Here is a 19,599-nt window from a genome sequence, read left to right on the forward strand (position 1 = left end):
ACCTTGCTAAAGTTATGACTACTAGTTTTGTAGATCAGAAGGCTGAAATAAACTGAAGCCATAGGTTTGAATGGAGGCTTTAGCAGTTGGGTTAAAACCGCTGATGAGGACCACTCTGGTGTCACTGGTTTTACATCTGGAAAGGTATCGTTCAGATGTTTTTAAAAAAAATTTTACTATGGTTTTTGTAAAAAGTTTTGATGAGTTAGAACCTTCAGAAGAATCACATCTATGTGTAAGAAACCTGCCCTTCTTCTTAGTGGTCTCTGTGATTCACACACGTTGGTGATTCCCAAGCTCGCTGGCTGGTGAGATACCATGCAAGCATAGAAGCTAGCACCACATGAATGAATGATGCATCCGATTGGGCTCTAACAGGCAGCCTGTAATGGTTGACAAAGGTCATAGGCTGGGACCAAGTTGCAGCGTTGCCAATGTCGTGGGATTGGACCCCTTTCAAAAAGGCTATAGAAACTACCATAGTCTGTGAACTGCTGGATAGCTCAGATATTTGGCTGCAGAGCCAGAGATTGAGAGTTGATTCCCCACTGTGTCTTCTTGACAAGGGCTGGATTCAGTGATACAGAGGATCCCTTCCAGCTCTGCAGTTCTAGGATGATGATGATGATGATGATGATGATGATGATAAATTGAATGTCCCTTTAAGGTAGTAGGTAAGGGGCATTTAGTTAATTCATATGACAATGAGATTTCTTTTACTACCCACTTGGATAATCTCTCTGACAATACTTACTCAGATTTTTTGTTTCCTTGATAACAAACAGTTAATTAGTTTTCCTAAAAGAGCTTCCTTCTATCCACAAAGAATGCAAGAGCATGTCTAACATCCGATGTGTGAAGTGTTGAAGGGGATTGTTTCAGTGTTCCTTTCCTCCAGCAGCAACAGAAATATGACCTTCTTCATAAGCATTCACGCACATAATGTGGGGTTACTTTCATGCAGTTCAGTCCTGAGGCTGCAGGAGAAATATGCAAGTCACCCACAAGTATCCCATTCCTAGAACACATACTGCAGTTCCATAGAGTGCATACTGTGGAGGCAGTTTCTTTTCTCAGTTTAATGGTGCATTCCCTGATTGTACTTTATTGGGGCCGGATCAACATGTCAAAAAGTTATTTTATGAGATTACAACTTCCAGAATCTCAATCAAGGCTAAAAAAATGTTTCTTCCAGACTCTGGCCCGAATTCCATCAGAGAGGCCAGACTAAAAAAGAGGTGCGGCATGCTTTTTCTCTCACTAACTCACTTTTGGCTGCTCCTTTTCTTTCCATCTTCTTTCTCCTTACTCACTGACTGGTAGCAATTGTCAGGGGCAATTGCTTATGCCAGAGGTCTGAACAGATTACTTTTGAGAGAGCTTGCCTCCCCCTTCTTTACTTTATCTGATTTGCCTGATCTCCCCATTCTCTCCACCACCAGCATTCTGTCACTGAGCTACTCTATTTGCATAAATGGTCACATGCTGACTGGGGAGTTCAGGGGCCTGTAGTCCAAAGAATTGACTTTCCCAAGGGGTACACTATATATGCCTTAAGGAATATTTAATCCCTCAGAAAGCAGAAAAGATAATAAGGATAGGAAAAGCTGGAGGCAGTAGGCAAAGGAGTGCATTGACTCAATAATGGAAGCGAATGGTCTGTGTTTGCAGATCTGTTAATGACAGGACATTTTGGAGATTAATTCTTGGTTTGTCGTAAGTTGGAAGCAACTTGATAGCACATAACAATGGCAACAGTGAGCAGAAACACATCCATGCTCCTGGGACATAGTGAAAGCAAGTGCAGAGATAGGACCATGGCTGATAATGGAACATCAGGAAAGAGAAGTTGGTTTTCCACTGACAATCCTTTAGTAGGCACCAGGAGGCAGCCAAGCACAGGGGATTTTGCTACGGGTAGAAGCCTGCTTAGGCTGGAAAACATCATGATGACCTCAAGTCAGTAGGACACAAAAAAGTTCAAAGCTTCATTAGACAAACCTAACCCTTAGGATAATATCACTGGCTCTCTAATATTGGTGCAGAGGAGGGGATATGGGTGTGAGTTCTAGCTCTAAGGACTTCAGCAGCTACTGTACTTGGATGAGGTGGGTATCTATAGCGGAGGAATCTCAAGATCTTCTGGCTTTCATTCCAGAAGGAAGGAAGCATCAAGGCTGGCCCAAGATGTCTTGTTGTATGCCCCTTATCACCACCCTTTCCCTGTATATGCACTAGCACTTTGATAATAGTTTTCCACTTTGCCCGAAGACGGTGGGCTATTTTACAGGGGTACAGTATAGGTGTATCTCACATGGGCACACTTCTGTCCTGCAACAAAGCAGAATGGTTAGGGGACTCGGGAAGAATGATTGGTGGGGCGCCACTGCTGCTTCCATCATCAGGTGCCTGAGGCAGTTGCCCCATTCTGCTTGATAGTAAGGCCAGCCCTGTAAAATCATTTAGCAGAAGTAACTGCTGGCACAGATGGAAAGACGTGGAAATGATCCACACCTTTGAGAGCAGTAGAGAGATGCAATATGGCCTTATAGTACTTTTTTTCTCTGGAGAGTTGGCTGGGAGGAGAGAAAATCCACTTCTAAAATGTATGCCTGGGACTGCAGCTCCCACTTCCTCCATAGTAAGATAATAATTAGTTGGCTAGGTAGCTCAGTGAGTTAGTATCCAGCTGCAAAGCCAGAGGTTGGAAGTTTGATGCCCCACTGTGCATCCCAGAAGAGTCAGCCTATGTGACCTTGGGCAAGCAGCACAGTCCTAGGACGTCCCCAGAAGAAGGGAATGGTAAACTTTTTCTGAGCACTCTTTACCTAGAAAACCCTAAAATGTGTCACCACAAGTCAGAATTGACTTAATGGCACACAATTATTAATTAAGAGAATAACTATATGGGGAGAAGTCTTTTGTAGCCTCTCTCCTTTTGCACCCAGCAGCAGCATGCACCTATGCAGTATGATGCTAAGAACTGTGTCTGTATTTTAGATTGTGGTGGAGATGACTCACACAAATCTCATCCACCCTGTCCAGTATGATCTCTCTTTTTGGCCCACAACATGAATCAATGTAGATGAGGCAACTGGGCAGACCCCTCTGGATTTATTGCCATCTAGGCAATGTGTTGTTCCAACTCCAGAGGGCCTGGCAAATGGCCAGGGGAAGTGGCCATATATCATGCCAGAGGAAAAGAGTGTATTACAAACTGCTATGATGGGTTTCTTTAAAACCTGGGCACTGGCATTTTGAGAATGGAGACCCTAGCCTAGAGATGTGGAGGTGTTGAGGTAACTACTGGATGGCTGTAGGGGGCATGCCCAGGCCTTAAGAAGAAAAAAGCCTACAGGATCAGGATATTACCCAGGATATATCTGGGTAAGTGCTGTGTTTAGATTTGATGGAAAGGCTGGCAGTGCCAAGACAAAATCATGCCAGGGCATGCGTGACTGCTGAAGTAGACAAGTGTTACAAACAACATATGCTTTGGGCATAGAACAGACAGTATCCTCTCTGACTGGATGCCAGAAACTATTTCTTTGTCTGGCAGTCTCAAACTCCTTACTAGCAAAAGCTGGATGATATATAGATGCTTGCCTGTCTGGCCTTCCATGCTGGAACTCCCACTAGATCAATGCAGGACATTCCCCTTTTGCCAGTGCTGAAGTAAAAGATTCAGCTGTTGGTCCTCTTTGCTTCTTCTCTACCTGACATGGAAGGACAACATCCTGTTCTTTGCCTCAGGCAGAAAAATGCCTTGGGGCAGCACTGGCACTAGGGGTTGCTAAGCATTGTGTATTTGAACGTTGGATTATGGGTGTGCAGTGCAGATCTATCCTCTGCCGGGTGTTTAATAGAGGTTCCCTGCAGAATCTTATTCATTCCTTCACTGCCATTCTGGTTGCTGGCAATATGAGGGGCCTTGATGTTACAAACCCATCTGCTACCCCAGGCCCAGTTGGCTGTCCTCACTGTTTGCTAAATAGCTGCCATCATGCTCTCGTTTACATCCTCCAGAGCTTCAAGATTCTGATCGAGGCTTGCTATTTTGGACTATAGCTCCCAGAAACTCTCTAACTGCATGGTTGAAGAATCTGGGGAGTATCATGCAAAAAGTAAAATTCCTTTTTGCACCTCAGCTCATTATACTGGCCATTCCTAGACTCTATTCCTCCAGACTTGGGAGCTCAGTTAGGTTACAAGGACGAGAAGCCCTAGTAAGAATATTTGACATTCAGAGTTTCTGGGAGTCCTAGTCTAAGAATATCTGCAACCTCAAGTTTAGGAACCACAGTTTTAGAGGCAGCTGATTCAGGATCCAAGCATGGCTTAGTTTATCTCAGTATATCAAACCCAACACTGTAACACTTAGCATCCAATTATAGTAAACCAAGAAAGCTATTTGTTAAGGAAAGAGAACAGTTGGATGCTGAGGGAGGGGTGGTGATGGCATGGAACAAAAAAGACACAGTGAAAGAAAAGACAGAAATATAAAATATTTTATATAAACAGTTGTGCTTCTAAGAATATAGGAGGGAGGTGTGTCTCTTTCCCACAAAGGTAAGGAAAAGGAGTCCAAAAAGATTCTGAGTAGGATACATGGCCCTTCCTACCACAGCATACACTTATTTATCTGCGCCACAGGGAGATGGGACTGAGAAGGGCTGGCTGGTCCAAGGTCAGTAAGAGGTCTGAAATCCTATATAGACTCAAATTCTATGCAAACTAAGGGAGAGTATGTGCCTCTTTTTCTCTTCTCTTGTGTGGGGGAGAGAGAGGAGGAAACCACTCTCCCAGTCAAAGCACTGGGAGTTCAGGACCTGAGTACACTGTCCCTGGTGGCCATAACAGGCCTCCTAATATAATTCAGCTCTTTGTGGGTTGGAAGGGGAAGGATTGTGGCCTGCCACTCCAATATGGCTTTCCCCCCCCCCTCTCCTAGATGGCAGTGTCTCACCCAGGAGAAAGGCAGCTTACAGACACAACAAACAAACAAATATAGTGCTTCCCACAGGGCCAGCCCAATATTTTTACTGTCTGAGGCAGAGAACAAGATGGACTGGAAGAGTAACCTTTCTTAAGCACTGACAATGGCACGGATTTGGACAGTGGGTTTCGATACCATACCTGAAGGCAGCAGGGGATGCTATGCAAACTGCCCGGCCCACAGATCTCTCCTCCAGCACCTTGCTAGCATCTCCAGCATTTGCTGCCTCTCTCCCTAAGTCCAAAGGCAGGGCTTGCCCTAAGTTTCCCTGTGGTCCTCTTTTACCCATTTGCCACTTCTGGAAAATGTCGTTATCAGATCTGTTGTCTCATTTCAAGTGCTGAAGAAATGAAGGAGCCTTGCTCGGTTTAGCACAGGGTGGGGAAATTGGTCGGTCCAGGGGCCACTTTTTAAGCCCCAGAACTCAGAACAGACGACCAAAATGCAAAACTGCAGCCAAAAGCAGCTAGAAATTCAGCCAACAGAGCTTCCCTTGCTCCAGCTTTGAAAAATGGGTACTGTATTTGGGAATGTTAAATGGTGCAGAATGAGCCTCTGTGGCTTAATTAAAAGGTGAAACACTACTTCTGGAGGCTTCCTGTAACTGCAATCCTCTTTTTCCTTCTTTCTTTCTTTCTTTCTTTCTTTCTTTCTTTCTTTCTTTCTTTCTTTCTTTCTTTCTTTCTTTCTTTCTTTCTTTCTTTCTTTCTTTCTTTCTTTCTTTCTTTCTTTCTTTCTTTCTTTCTTTTTTTGCTTGCTATGGCAGGACAGAGGGCCACAAAAAACAGCTGAGCGGGGTGGTGGTGGTGTAGCTCCTATCAGCTGCAAGGACCTTGTGGGCCATCAGACAGATAGAAGCATAAGGTGGAATAAAATGGCTGCCTCATCCTTTTTCATGGGAGCAGGGCATTTAAGAAACAGAAGAATGGTGTAACCTAGGAAGGTTTGGACAGCTGTAAACCACATACATACTGCTTTGCATGTCACTTTTTTTAAAAAATGGTACCGTCTTTGTCACAAGCATTTGGTGTATCCTGCTAATTCTCCCTCTCCTCAACTTGAACTATGCTGTAAGCACATGCAACTATATTTGTGCACATTCATTCCCACCCTAGCCCGGCTTCTCTCCTGTCCTTCCAACATCCCTTTTGTCTATTTGACGATGTTTTTCGGTCCTGCAAAGAGAGGAAGGAGGAAAGTAAATACTGTATATGATAAGAATTTTAAAAGATGAAAAGTCTGATGCTTGTTTGTCTTCCAAATACTAAACTTGAAAATCTGGCTGCCTCCATTAAATTTCATTAAAGGTATTTGTGTAAACTGTTGCTTTAAGCAGTTTTCTCCAGCCTGATGAATGAATGAACAACTTTATTGTGGTATAAAACCATATGAGTACATCTAGCACAGTTACAGGGCAACTTTAAGATTCATGAACTATATCTCCCATCAGTTGTAGCATTGTCAAGTTCCGAGAATCATTGGTGCTGTATTTCAATTCAGCTGAATGTTTAAGTGAAGCTTGGTGCAAAACCAGTCCCTAGGTCTGAATCTCTGCCTACCATACCTAGCCAGAAAGCAATACAGAAGTGCATGCCTTCTTCTGTAAGAAGCTCCCAATTCTTGAACTGTGCTGTGGCGGGGTTGCTGCTTTGCCTGAGGTCCTACTCTATATTCTGTTTGGTCTCATTTATAAATCCTGTTCTATTACCAGGGGTGGGGAACAGTCCCATTTTCTTTCTGGGAAACTAGGTGCCAGATGAGCCCAAGAAGTGTTGTAATAATAAGGAAAGCGCTCCATAAAACTGAACCAGGTGAATTCACTCAGGTAACAGATGGACTAATTAAAGAGTAAGTCCTTTGCAGTTTAGCCAAACAGCCAAAGCCAAGTCGTCCAAGGTAAATGGGCCTGACTTTGCAAAGTGCAGCTGAAGCTGGAGGGGAGAAAGTGAACTGTGCTTCCTAAAGCGAAGCAAATGATGGTGAGCTACCCAGGAGGCCTGGCACCTCCTGAGCAATGTGCAGGGAAGCCAGCCATAAGTACTGTACCAGGGAGCAAGGGAGGCCCCGTCAGGCAGAACATTTGTCTGCAGTAAACATGAACACGAGTAAAGTCCCCAAGGAGCCTCCTTCCAGCTTTGCAAACTTCTGCTTTGGCTGGTCTCACACTGTCAGATAATTTTTGAAAGTTCTTTTCATGATACGCACAGTAAAAGACATAAGCATTTGTAAGTGATATCTCTATTTTCCTGCCACTTCCAGCTGTTAGTCGATGCGCATCCTGGTGGTATATGTCACCTGCAGCCCTTCCTTCCTTCCTTCCTTCCTTTTTAAATTTTCATTTCCCGATTCATTTCTCCACTTTCTGTTTTTCTTCCTCCCACCTTTTCTTCCTCTCCTCCTCTGCTCTTCTCTTGGAAGCAAGTTTTAAAGGACTTGCAAAGTATTGTGAAAAGCAAAGTTAAAAAAAAAAGAGAGAGAGAGAGTCAGAGACATTAATGCAACACCCCTTTCTTTCCCCTCTCAAACAGTTCCAAGGGAGAAATGCCCCTTTCTCTGCTCAAGCCCTCTTTTCCCTTTCCTACTTTAAACCCACAAAGTGGCGTGGGGAGGCTGTCTCTTTCTGAGCAATGTATTCATATTATTGTGATTGCTGCTGTTGCTGCAAGCAATTTATCGATAAGCAGTTTTTTAAAAAAAAAAATTAAGGGTACAAGCACAGTGTTCATGCAGTGGCCATGGCATCTCCAAACCCGGCCCATTTGCAAAGTAAATACGTAAATCAGCAGCAAAATTCATATGTGCCATAATGATAAGGATTGAAATGATTGGTACAGTTTAAAACAACCATGTCAGTGAAGTGGAAAAAACTCAATTGGCTGGCCAAATTAATCAATGCTGCCTGTGTGTCATGTGACAGAAATTTATAAAACAATTTAAATAACAGCAGAATTGATATAACTGTGGTTCTTTTGGCATGTGTAATTGAGCCCTGTGAAAGCTGAACCTAGCCAAAAGCTCACTCAGTCTCTTTATGAAAGACACTAAAGAATTATGTTCTTTTAAAACTGCAGTCCTATGCACATTTTGGGAGCCAATGTGGAATGGTGAGTACAGTGATGGACTGGAGTCAGGAGATATGGATTCCAATACCTGCTCGGCCACAGAAACTCACTGTAGGGCATTAACAGTAAAACCACTTCTTAGATACTTCACATACCTTGAAAATGCTGTTTGGATTGCCATAAGTCAAGTGCAACTGGACAGCACATAATACACAGACCCATGTGCTTTGAAACAGCTGAAGGTGTGTTATGTGCTGTCCAGTTACATCTGACTTACAGTAGTCACTCTAAAGGAGTGGTTGCTGTTTCTGATGTGTTATGTGCACAATTATCTTTGGAAAAGAGTTTTTAATATTGCTTTTAAAACCTACTAAACTTGTCTGACCAGGTGCATTTGCCATACAAATGTGATATGTGGTGTTTCCCCCTGTAAACTTCTTAAAGTAAAAGCACAATTGTGTAGTTAAAATCAACTGTGAAATCTCCAGCCTTTGGAGGCCTATCTTGGAAGGTGGGAGACTTTCCTTTGTTGGAGGTTTTTTGAAAGAAATTGGATAGCCACCTGATTAGAATACTTAGCTCTGATTTCCTGTTTCAGCAAGGGATTGGATACAATGAACCTTGGTTCCCTTTTAGCCCTACAGTTCTATAATGTTATGATTTTATGAAAACAGTGAGATGTAGTAAGCTTGCATAGGATTGGGTGTTAGTGTACAGTATATAGAGGTTTACAACTTGCATCATATTCAGCTTTTACAGCACATGTTTGAGACCAACATAGTTCTCATTTTATAAACAGGGGATAACAAAGGAACATAGAACTCATCCTGGTCATCCTATTCTCTGATCCTCCACAAGATGAGCTGAAGTTTCACCTCCCGCACTTAGTGGCTGAAGAGCGCTTTGCCTATTTACGGTCACATCGAACGTGCTGTAGACTAAGAATAATATGTGACTTTAGAAGCTGAGGTTTTCTCTAGTTCCCCTTCTCTGTACTAAATTATAGCTGATTAGGGCCTCAAGTTGCCTCTGCATGGAGCCTAGGAAACAGTGTTTTGTATTTCAGCAAAGCAAATCCCTATGTCCTGCTCTCAATACTTAATTGATTGCCCACTGGGGAAAGATGCATTAATTTTGGCAGGTAGAAGAAAAGTGGTGTTATGGGTTAGAGAGGCTCAAGCAATGTGTGGGTGGATGGGTGGGAACCAGTCTTGGGAATTTTATGCTGTTTACAGCAAAGAACAGATAAATCAAAATCCAAAAGGGCTTTTAAGCAGTTAGTCCAGTATTCCTTGGATTTTGTAAAATTACAGCTCCTTTCTAGCTTTTGAAATCTTGGGCACACACATATCCCAGCTTGGAAATAATACTGTACATTCAACTCTTGGTTCATTCCCCACTGATTCTCTTCCTTGCCCAGCTCCTAAACTGAAGGCCTGCCTCCTCACTCCATGATTGGCTCCTTTTTCCCCCCTCTGCCTTATCGCAGTTGTGAGAGTTAGTGTGGTGTAGAGGATGGTGCTGAAGAGACCTGGGCTTAAATCTCTGCTCAGCCGTACAAACTCATTGAAGGTGACAGTGGTAAACTATTCCTTGAACATCTCACACACTTCAGAAATCTGATTAGGATTTCCGTAAATCAGAAACATCTTGATGGCACATAATAATAAAAGTGTAATTATGACCTATAGCTTGGAACCTCATAACAACACTTATTTGTCAAAAGCTATCCGAACAGGAAGGTCTTTGCTTGCCAGTATATGGACAAGAAGATCGGAGACAACCTGGCATAGTGAATATTCAAGAGTCTTGGACCAGCCGCTGGAAAGGCCCTCACTCATGTCCTCAGGTGATACCACAGACCATCAGAGAGACAAACAGGTGGGTCCTAGATGAAATCAAGAATAAACTCTTTCTAGAAGCAAAAATTGTGAAACATAGGCTGTCAGACTTTGGGCACATCACAAGAAGACATTAATGCTAGGAAAAGTTGAAGGCAGCAGGAAAAGAGGAAGACCAAATATGAGATAGAGTGACTTCATAAAGGGAACCAGAGCTTTGAGTTTTTAAGAGCTGAGCTAATGGTAGAACATTTTGAAGGTTGCTCATTCGTAGAGTCAACATAAGTAGGAGGCTTGGTGACACATAAGAACAATACTGTAACATGTTCTCACTAAATGACTCTGTGAATATAGTGGGACTGAGAGAAGGGCTTACCCAAAATATCTTAAAAGCTAGGGAGATTTATATGGGGATATGTTCAGAAAGCCTGGACATAAGCCATATAGAGTTTTATATGTTGCAATCATCACTTTGAATTGAGCCCACAAATGGATCAGTGGACACTGAAACTATTTGAAGAGGAGAGTTAAATGTTCCCTGTAACCAGAGCTGGTCAGTCAGTCTGGCTGCAGCCCTTGGAACTGGCTGAAGTTTCTGAACACCCTTCAAAGGCAGACTCACGTAGAGCGCATTGCAGTAATTAAGGCACATGCCACCATAGCCAAATCAGGCATCTCAGGTATCTGCTGCTTGGGGCAGAGTTTTCTCAGAGCAGGGCCTGCCAATGTTATTTTTTGCATTACAACTCCTCAGACCCCCCTATGCCAGCTGGAGGATTCTGGGAATTGTAATAAAAAAGGGGACTTCTGTGAGTGCTGAATCACGTGATTGTATGAAACTCTTTTGTGCTTTTTGGGGGAAACAAGGGAGATTCTGAATTAGGGAATTGGAGTTGAGGTTCTGAATGATGGGGGGAACACAGTGCTGATATCTTAAACAGCAGTCCATTGGAGGCTACTTTTGCTCTTTCCCTCTCTCTCATATAATTTGGATGAGGAGAGGGGTCATACACAAGGGAGTAAAATGTTGACATGACTGCTATACATTCAGGATTACCCCTTAAGGCTCTTTTCAAATTTCTCCCAAAAGCATGGGCATCAGGGATTTGGTCAGCAGACACATTTTCTCTCCGTGGAGAGCAATGTGTGAAAAAGGGTGTCTAAATATGCAGCATAAACATATGCTGCAGAATGAGATTGTGAAGAACTAATTCTGTTGTTTTATGTAGGAGGGCTGGGGAGTGCAGATTTTTAATGTTCCTTCATGTAAAAACATAAGAGCCCTTTTAACATGGAGCACTGTGCAAAGACATGAACCCCTCACCCGCATTTTATAGTGGCACAGCTAGTCTGAACATATCAGAGTTTTAGGACATTCACCTGCCATCCTCCAGGCATTTTGCATGCTGATTAAAGGGAATTGTGACCCAACAGGTCTAGTGAGGGGTGGGTTGGGGGAGACTGCTCTGTAGCACAGGTTCACCAGCTGTTATAGGAACAGGTGCATCTGTTAGATGAATACACACACCTGTAGATTCAGTGTTAGATGAAGAGGAAGAAGATAACTGATACTATGGAAGTAAAATCCTAGCATCATTCCCCAAGGGATAGACAACATTCAGAGGGTGTTTCCTGTGTCCTCCTCATCTCTTGCACTACTCGAGTACTTAAAGCCAGTCCCCTTGACTTTCTTTACTGCCTCATTCTTTGTTCCTTGGATCCAGGCCTCTGCAGCAACACTCTCAAGACAATTATGAGCTTGGTTGCAAAATAAATTCACAGTTGATTCAGATGGCCAGGGGACAGTTGGTGTACTGCACAAAGAGCCCCAGCCATAAATGCATCTTTCACAGTCTCCTTAGCATTATGAACTGTGATGAGGCAGATCTAGATGCCCTTGAGGATTGCCCAGTTCCTTACTGTAATGTATTTCTGTCTGGTGAGTTCTGGAATGGGACATGAACTCAGCTTCCAGGCCCTGATGCCTGTCCTAAGATCAGTACACAGTGCATAGTTTGTAGCAACCTTTGCTTAACTCAATATACCCCTAAAAGCTGAGAATATACAAAAATTTAACCAGTAGGACCTAATCAAACCTTGCATGGGCCAGAGAGGGGTGCTAGACTGTTCTGTTACAGGGAAATCTCAAACCTTAAACACTCAGGGCTGGCCTGAGGGGTGTCAAATGAGCTGGGCAGTCACGTGGAGAAGCAAGCTGGTAACGGGTGTCAACCTGATTTGAAGAGGGCACTCCTGTAGTACAGTGGCTGAGAAAGCAGTGTTTTCAGTAGCATCCTTCTTGATGGACCATCACTCTTTGAACCGCCAACACCACAATCTGACATTCCAGAACAGAAAGCAGTGCAGCAAATAAGAAATAGGTCATTTTGACCCTTTTTATAAACATTGCTTGAGGAAAGCATGGAAGTATCAGGGCCTGTTACACTGCTGTTTTGCAGCTCTGCTCAAGGGGTACTAATTGATAACACTGTAAGACTGCATAGTAGCCAAAGTGGGCAGGGATGAGAAGCAACGAGACTAATTTACCCCATATCTCCGAAAGATACCTAGAAACACTATTGGTGGTCCTTTGAAGCTGATCCAGGGGCTGGGGCCCTTTAACCTTTGATGCCACACCTATAGTTCCCATGTTCTAAAATTTATCCTGAAAAGACATACCACATATATTGCAGGGGAGCCCTTCTACACCCCGACTCTCAAAGTCTCAGGGACTCTTTCATATGCAGTCCTTTTTAGGATGAACGCTGCACATTTGCGGTACCCATATGTGCAAAGTCAGACAAATGGGGAGATTCCGCATTGGGTGTTCAAAGAAAGAAACCTTCCCAAGCAAGAACAGTGTGTGTGGTGTGAGAGAGCACTCTGTTAGAGAGGATTTTGCACAAAGAGTAGGGCGACAGTGAAGATGGTGGTGAAGCAAAGAACCTGAAGGGACAAAGGAAGAGTGGAGCCAAGCAGCTGCCTCCCCTTGCTTGGTGACCTGGCAGGACAGGGCCTTGTGTGCACGTGCCTGAGCATCTCTTACCCCAGCAGGTGCTGGATTAGCTTTGACAGAGACATGTTGCCTGGCTTGTTCACTTTGGCAGCTCCAAGACAGGCATCCCCACAAGGGAAAAGAGTCCAGTTGTTTGTGTCTGGCTGAAATGTCTGATTGCGAAGGGCACCTGGCCTTGATTTGGGGCTGGCAGATCACAGCAAACCCTCCCCTCCCATCATGGCTTGTCTCAATTCACTAATCTTTTTCTCTGCTAAATAGTGACTGAAGTCTGTGAGCATTGGGGGGTTTTTCCCCCAGGGGAGGGGGATGTGCTTTAGTAATGGGAATATTTTCAGCTTTTGGCTTTCCCTCTCCTCCACCACGCTCATTCTCCCCTCCACCCTCAGAGCTACTCAGAGTCAGTGGTTGAAGATGCCGGTTAATCTGGGGCTCTTAATGGATATATAAAAGCAGGATCAATGTTCCCCTTCTAACCTAATCAACTGAAGCATCCTTCAAACCCTGCCTCTGTTGGCCAGCTATGAGGTATCTAGTGAGCTCCCTAGCACAGCATCATCAGGTCTCTTTCCAGGGTTCTGTTTCTTTTGGCTGAGGCAGAAGGGGCCCAGAGACCTTTATACGTTGGTAGAGCTATCTCCGGTCCCCTTTCAGTTTGTTTCTGTGCCAAATAGGAAAGTAACCCCCTCCCACCACATTTTGAGGCACAAATTCACCTTCATGTACCCAGTTCTGCAGATTATACTATATCTTTAGCATAGGTTGTTCTTATGTGCTATCAAGTTGCTTATGATTTATGGCAACCTAATGAATTAGTAACCTCCAAAATATGCTGTCATTAATAGCCCTAATCAACTCTTGCAATCCGAAGGCCGTATCTTCTTTATTGCATTGCTTCATTTCTTAAGGATATCTTGCATCTCCCAGTATACATAATGCATAGACAGACAGAGACCCACAGAAGTAAACACAGATATGGTAGAAAGGATGCAATCCTCCTTTGGATTTAAAAGGCATTGCAAAATTACAATTACCTACATTCCTGCCAAGTGCAACTGAAGAAGTGAGCTGCAGTTTATGAAAGCTTATGCCAAATAAAACTTATTTGTTTCTTAAGGTCCCAGTATTCTTTGTAGTTTTTGCTGCAACAGACTAACACAGTTCCCCCAACTCTTAATAATTGCATGCTGTCAAGTCAATTTGACGTATGGTCAGGGCTTTCTAAATAGAGAGTACCTGAAAAAGTTTATGATTCCCTTCTTCTGGGAGCATCCTGGGACTGTGCAGCTTGCTCAAGGCCACACAGGCTGGCTGTTCTCCCTGGGGGCATCTTGGGCCAGATACCTACCCCCTCCCCTTAGAACAGCTTATTTTAGAGTTCTTATAAGCTATAGTGTCATCAGGGCGGGATTTGGGGTCTAGGCCCCCATTCAGTAGAATGAATAGGAGGGCCCCAAAATATAGCAGAGTTTGGTTTCAGCATTTTGAAGTTAAGTAGAACGTAGAACTACCTAAATATAGACCCAGAAGGAGGTTAAGAGCATTAAGTCCAGAGTCTGAAATTATTTAACTGCAAGAAAGTAATGCTGAAGGGAATTGAGAGTAATATGAATGATCCCCACCCAACAACTCCATTAACCTTTACAATAGACACTTTTTGCAATCCCATCCTCTGGTTTCAGGGATCCAACTCAATTACAGGGAATACAGAATTTTTAAAATCTCTGTACAAAATCTTCCAATTGTATCACGACTTAGTGATTTTTGCTGGGGGTAATAATGCTCACTGAACTCTGTGAACTTCCTTCCTTGTAGAAATACCTAGTATCCCACTGCAAAGGAAGGGGCCAGGTGGGGGGCTGCACGGCAGTTATTGCACGCAGCAGATGTGTACCATTCCATAAAGCAAGGATAAGACATAATTTATGGATGTGTTTCTATCTCGCTGAAGTGTGTGAAGCTCCTTTGAAATTAACCATAGAATCATAGATGTGTAGAGCTGGAAGGGACTCTTAACAGCCGTCAAGTCCAATCCCTGCCAGTGCAGGAAACCTGCAGCTAAAGCATCCTGGACACGTAGCCATCTAAACTCTATTTAAAAACTTCCAGTGAAGTTCTTCCCTCTGAGACACTTCCTTCCACTGTCAAATGGCTCTTAGTTTCAAGAAGTTCTTCTCATTTCTCATAATTTGAGGGAGCAACTAGACAGATGGTTGTCCTGGGCTGATGCAAAGTTTTCTATGCCACAGACTGGCATTTTGTCATTTTGTGCTGGCTGAAATTGTTCTCATTCACACAAGGTGTATTTAATTACCATTGGAAGGTATTTTGCAAGTGTCTGCACAGCAGAGAGTCCAATTAGGTACATTTCTGGGTGTAGTACTTCACACCGTCCTCTGTCATAATCCCCACCCTGCCAGACCTCTTTATTTGTTCAGTTTACAAAGTGACTTAGTGCTGAACTGACTGTTGTATCCACCAGCTGAAACTTGTTAGTTTCCTCAGATCGTCTGTGTATAGACGTATATGTGTTCTAGAAAAAAGAAAGAAACAAAGAATCTTGCTTCTTTTTTTTCCCATTCTAGACAGGAGCAAACAGTTTCAGTCAACAATGATTTTTTTAAGTGTACATACATGCATTTGTTGTTGCTTGGTCATTAAGTCGTGTCTGACTCTTCGTGGCCTCATGAGAAAAAACTGTGGCTTAAAGATTGCTTTAAAACACTGAAGAGCTACAAGAAAGCAACTCAGCCTTGGCTGTAAGGTTTAATATTCTGGGTGCGCTGGGCAGCAGGACACAACCTCACACCTCCTCCATTCCCGTCTTTACATTTGTCCCACCTCTGCAGGCTGCAGACAGCTCTCCCTTCTTTTGGAAAAGGCCAGCCAGAAAACCTGAGGCAACCAGAGAAAATTGGGACCATAGCTGAAGGAAAAGTGGATTGGCAAAGTTTCCTCAAGTTCTGGACATTTGATGAAAACAGTTCTGCTCCTGCCCCCCAATGCCAAACTGCAAAATAAGGTAAGCCCCAAAGCAGTCTTCTCTGCTCTAACCTGACAAGACCTGGTCACTCTGAATTACTGCTTCATCTCCTCCCTGAATAACACTAACCTAGTAACTTTTTTAAAAAATTAAGGATTATTTTTTACAAGAGATATCAGCTGTATAGATATATGAGCCTAAAAGAAATAATGGCGAACCATCACACAGCACCCCACTGAAGATACCAGGTCACCCTCAATGTGATCAGGATATACCCCCTCACTGCTCCAGAAGACTGATACAGGAGATCACATAAACCAGAAAGCAAGATGGAACAATGTGAGCAGGAACAACAAAACAAAACAAAAGCTCTGCCTACCGAACAAAATATACCAAATACCCATGGGAAAAAGACTAGGTCTTCTCATGATTAGGTTTATATCATGTAATTGATGGGGGAGGGTGTCGAAATTAACAGTGAGAATTGCAGTACAAGCAGCAAGGCGAATGTTTGTCTAGTTGTACCCGGAATCCATTACTTCAGGGCCTACCCTCTGGGGCTACAGAAAACAAGCTCACTTAATCTTCCAAATGACAGCCCTTCAAATATTTAAAGATGGCTATTATATCGCCTCTCAGTCTTCTTACCTCCTGGCAGAATATACCTAGTACTCAATTGTTCCTCATCAGACTTAGTTTCCAGAACTTTTACCATTCTGGCTGCTCTCATCTGGACATGTGGGAAATGAGGAAAACCAGGTACACGTCTGTTTTATGAATGTATTGTTTGAATGTGGTACTCACGTGGGTTCTGTTGGTCTTGTTGGGGATGAGAAAATGTTCTTCCTTCTTTTAATGGCTAGCTGCCTATTGGTTTCGCCCATCCTTCCTTTGCCTTCATTTTAGTCTTTTGTTTTCCAGTGACCCTGACTGTGTTGTGGGCAGGCCAAATTGTCCAGACCATCTGTTCCTTTGGAAGACCTTTCAAGAACTAACGAGAGTGGGTCTTCCGTATTGGCTGAACATAACTAAATGAATCAAGTTATGTGATTGTTCTGAATAACAGTGAAATGACTGCATCAACTTCTGAAGCAAACCTGCAGGTCTACACAGTGCCTGTCATACTGCACAACACCTCAGGGGCTTGGATGGAATGGCAAAAAAATAAAATAAAAATACCATATTTCTTTTTTTTGTAGAAAAAAAAATTAAAGCTCTGGGATTCGCATAGCTAGTCCCACTGTTCAGATAAGCTAATATACTCTTTGATCCTATGGAAATACAGCTAATTTCCATATGTTGCAAAGGCTTTAGGGAGGGGGACAGCAAGCATAAAGCTGGCTTAAAAACTTCAGTCAAATCGTTTTTCAGCTTCTTTTTTCGCTTTTCGCTTTTTTCTTTTCCTTTTTTTTTTTTTTGGCAAAAGCATAGATTAGGACAACATGTTTCTTTTTCTGCAACTTTTGTTCTCAATCTAATTAGAGACAATGCACTTAATGATGATGCTGCTACACCAGACTGCTTTCTCTGAATCCCACGGAAGCTTGTTGCTTCTGGGCTACCTGTTCTGCCTTAAGTAGAGGGATACAATTATTAAAAAATTTAAAAAACAGAACCCTCAAATACTTCACAGAAAGGGGAGGGGGATTGGGGCTCTGTTCCTGATCCTGGACAGCCAGTGATTTCTCTTGCAAGCTAATCCTGTGGAAAATTGAGGCAACAGAAGGAAACTCTTTGATATTTTTCTGCATCTGCACCACACACAACATTCTAAAGAAGCTGGAAATCCTAGCAATGCTTACTGAGAAGTGAGTCCAATTGAACTCTGTGGGACTTCCGAATAAGCATGTTTAGAGTGGGCCTGCAAATGCTCCTCTCTCTGCTACATCACACAGCCTGTCTTCTACAAAGCTCTCAAGTAGTTCTCTGTGAACTCAGGCCGCCTACAACTGCCCATCTGAACCAGTGCTTGCATTTCACTGTACACAGCAGCTCTGAACTTGTCCACGTCTCTCGCTCCACTATAAACTTGCAGTTTGTTTTTTTTTTCTTTCAAATAAAGGTTTCTTGAGATTTTCTGTCTGAATAATGCCCCATTTATGTGTGTGAGTTCTGCTAGTCTGTTACAGCAAACACAAGTATTATGGCAGCAGCTTTTGCTCAGTGGGTTGGAGCATCTGGCTGCAGAGGCAGGGGCTGGGAACTGGCCCCAATGTGTCTCGTGGGAGGGGGACCATCTAAGATCATGTGGAGTGTGGGATGGACGTCCTGCCCCCTGTATGCCCTCTGGCAAACTGCATCGTCCTAGACTGCCATCAGAAGGAGGTACTGCCAAACCATTTCTGAGTACTTTATATCTAGAAAATCCTGGGAGGTTTGCCATGACATGGAATCATACTGATGGCACATAATTATTACTATTTTGCAGCCTACAGCAGTACCTTGACCTCTAATGTTCAATCAGTTGCTCTGTCAACCACCACCCCGCCTGCATACTAGAAACAAATAGACTAATTTTTGATAAGGATATATTTATGGATATTCTTTTATTTTATTTATCATTTATGCTATGTTGGTGGGCACAGGGAAGAAGCATTGGGAGATGCACCAAATGTCTAATATTACTATTACAAAAAATCACAGACTGTCTGCAGGTGGATAAGTCAAAGGAAATGGCCCATTACAATTGAAGGTGGGCTTAGAGTTTGAGGAAGAATTGAATTCTTAGTAATTGTTATGGAAACCTTATGCACTGCTTCAGCTACATCTGCATCTCTCCTAGCCCTGGTATATGTGCCACCTGTGAAGAACCAACGAACTAAAAATCACTTCATCAAGCTCATGTCTGGTGCTCCTGGCCATGGTTTTTACTGTGCAGACACTTCCTTATAATGAAAGTTTGCAAGAAATCTTGGTATTATTGTTCTTTATTTTAAAGCATCCTGCATCATCCTTTTTGTACTACCTTTTTCCTTACTAGAGAAAAGCTGGAATAGCAGCTCCATAATGCCTTTTAAATGTGACTAGTTGGAATCCTTAATCTGGAAAACCAGAAAAGTCATCTCTGTAGCTGCATGCATCTGATAAAGGGGACTCTAGTCCACAAAAGCTTATTATGCCATAATACATCTGCTCATTTTCAGGTAAGCATCTTCCACAGATATCTTCCCAGACCTTGGGTGTGCATACCCGTTCCTGCACCTCCTATCCCCAAATATACTTTTATTTGGGTTTTTTGTTTTAACCTGAAAAGCCTCCTTGCACTCTTCAGTGGCAATTTTTATTTTTATTTCGAATTGGGGGCATGGAGAGCCAAAGCATAGAAGAAACTGCCCAAAGACGAATCCCTCTCTACCTCCCTCCCTCTCCGTTGTTGTTTTTTAATGTGCAGGGTAATCAGGGTGGTGATGTCAAATATTAACATTTACTTTTAATGCTAAATGGGATAAGGAACAGCTGGCAAACCTAAGACACTTTCCTTTCCTGTCCCTCTCTCACATACATGTTTTGTATCTGATTATAAATTGAGTAGACATGCTGTTAAACGATAAGTGAAAAGGAGATCTGGGTCTATAAGCAGAAATAGGGAGCCTCTGCTCTTCCAGATGTTGGACTACAACAACTCCCATCATCCCTCACCATTAGCTATGCTGGCTGGAGCTGATGGAATATCAAGTACAACAGCATGTAGAGGGCCAGAA

At 43.1% G+C, this 19,599-nt stretch overlaps 1 long non-coding RNA gene across 1 annotated transcript; it reads left to right on the plus strand.

Annotated features, from left to right (window-relative positions):
• Nucleotides 1–5,540: 5,540 nt before the first annotated feature.
• LOC110078240 (uncharacterized) lies at nt 5,541–17,976 on the plus strand. The gene is made up of 4 exons (XR_002300408.3): nt 5,541–9,939; nt 15,765–15,937; nt 16,602–16,657; nt 16,820–17,976. It is a non-coding gene; the product is annotated as an uncharacterized LOC110078240 (long non-coding RNA).
• Nucleotides 17,977–19,599: the final 1,623 nt, after the last annotated feature.

This window comes from Pogona vitticeps, chromosome 1, assembly GCF_051106095.1.
Source record: "Pogona vitticeps strain Pit_001003342236 chromosome 1, PviZW2.1, whole genome shotgun sequence".
Classification (NCBI taxonomy): domain Eukaryota; kingdom Metazoa; phylum Chordata; class Lepidosauria; order Squamata; family Agamidae; genus Pogona; species Pogona vitticeps.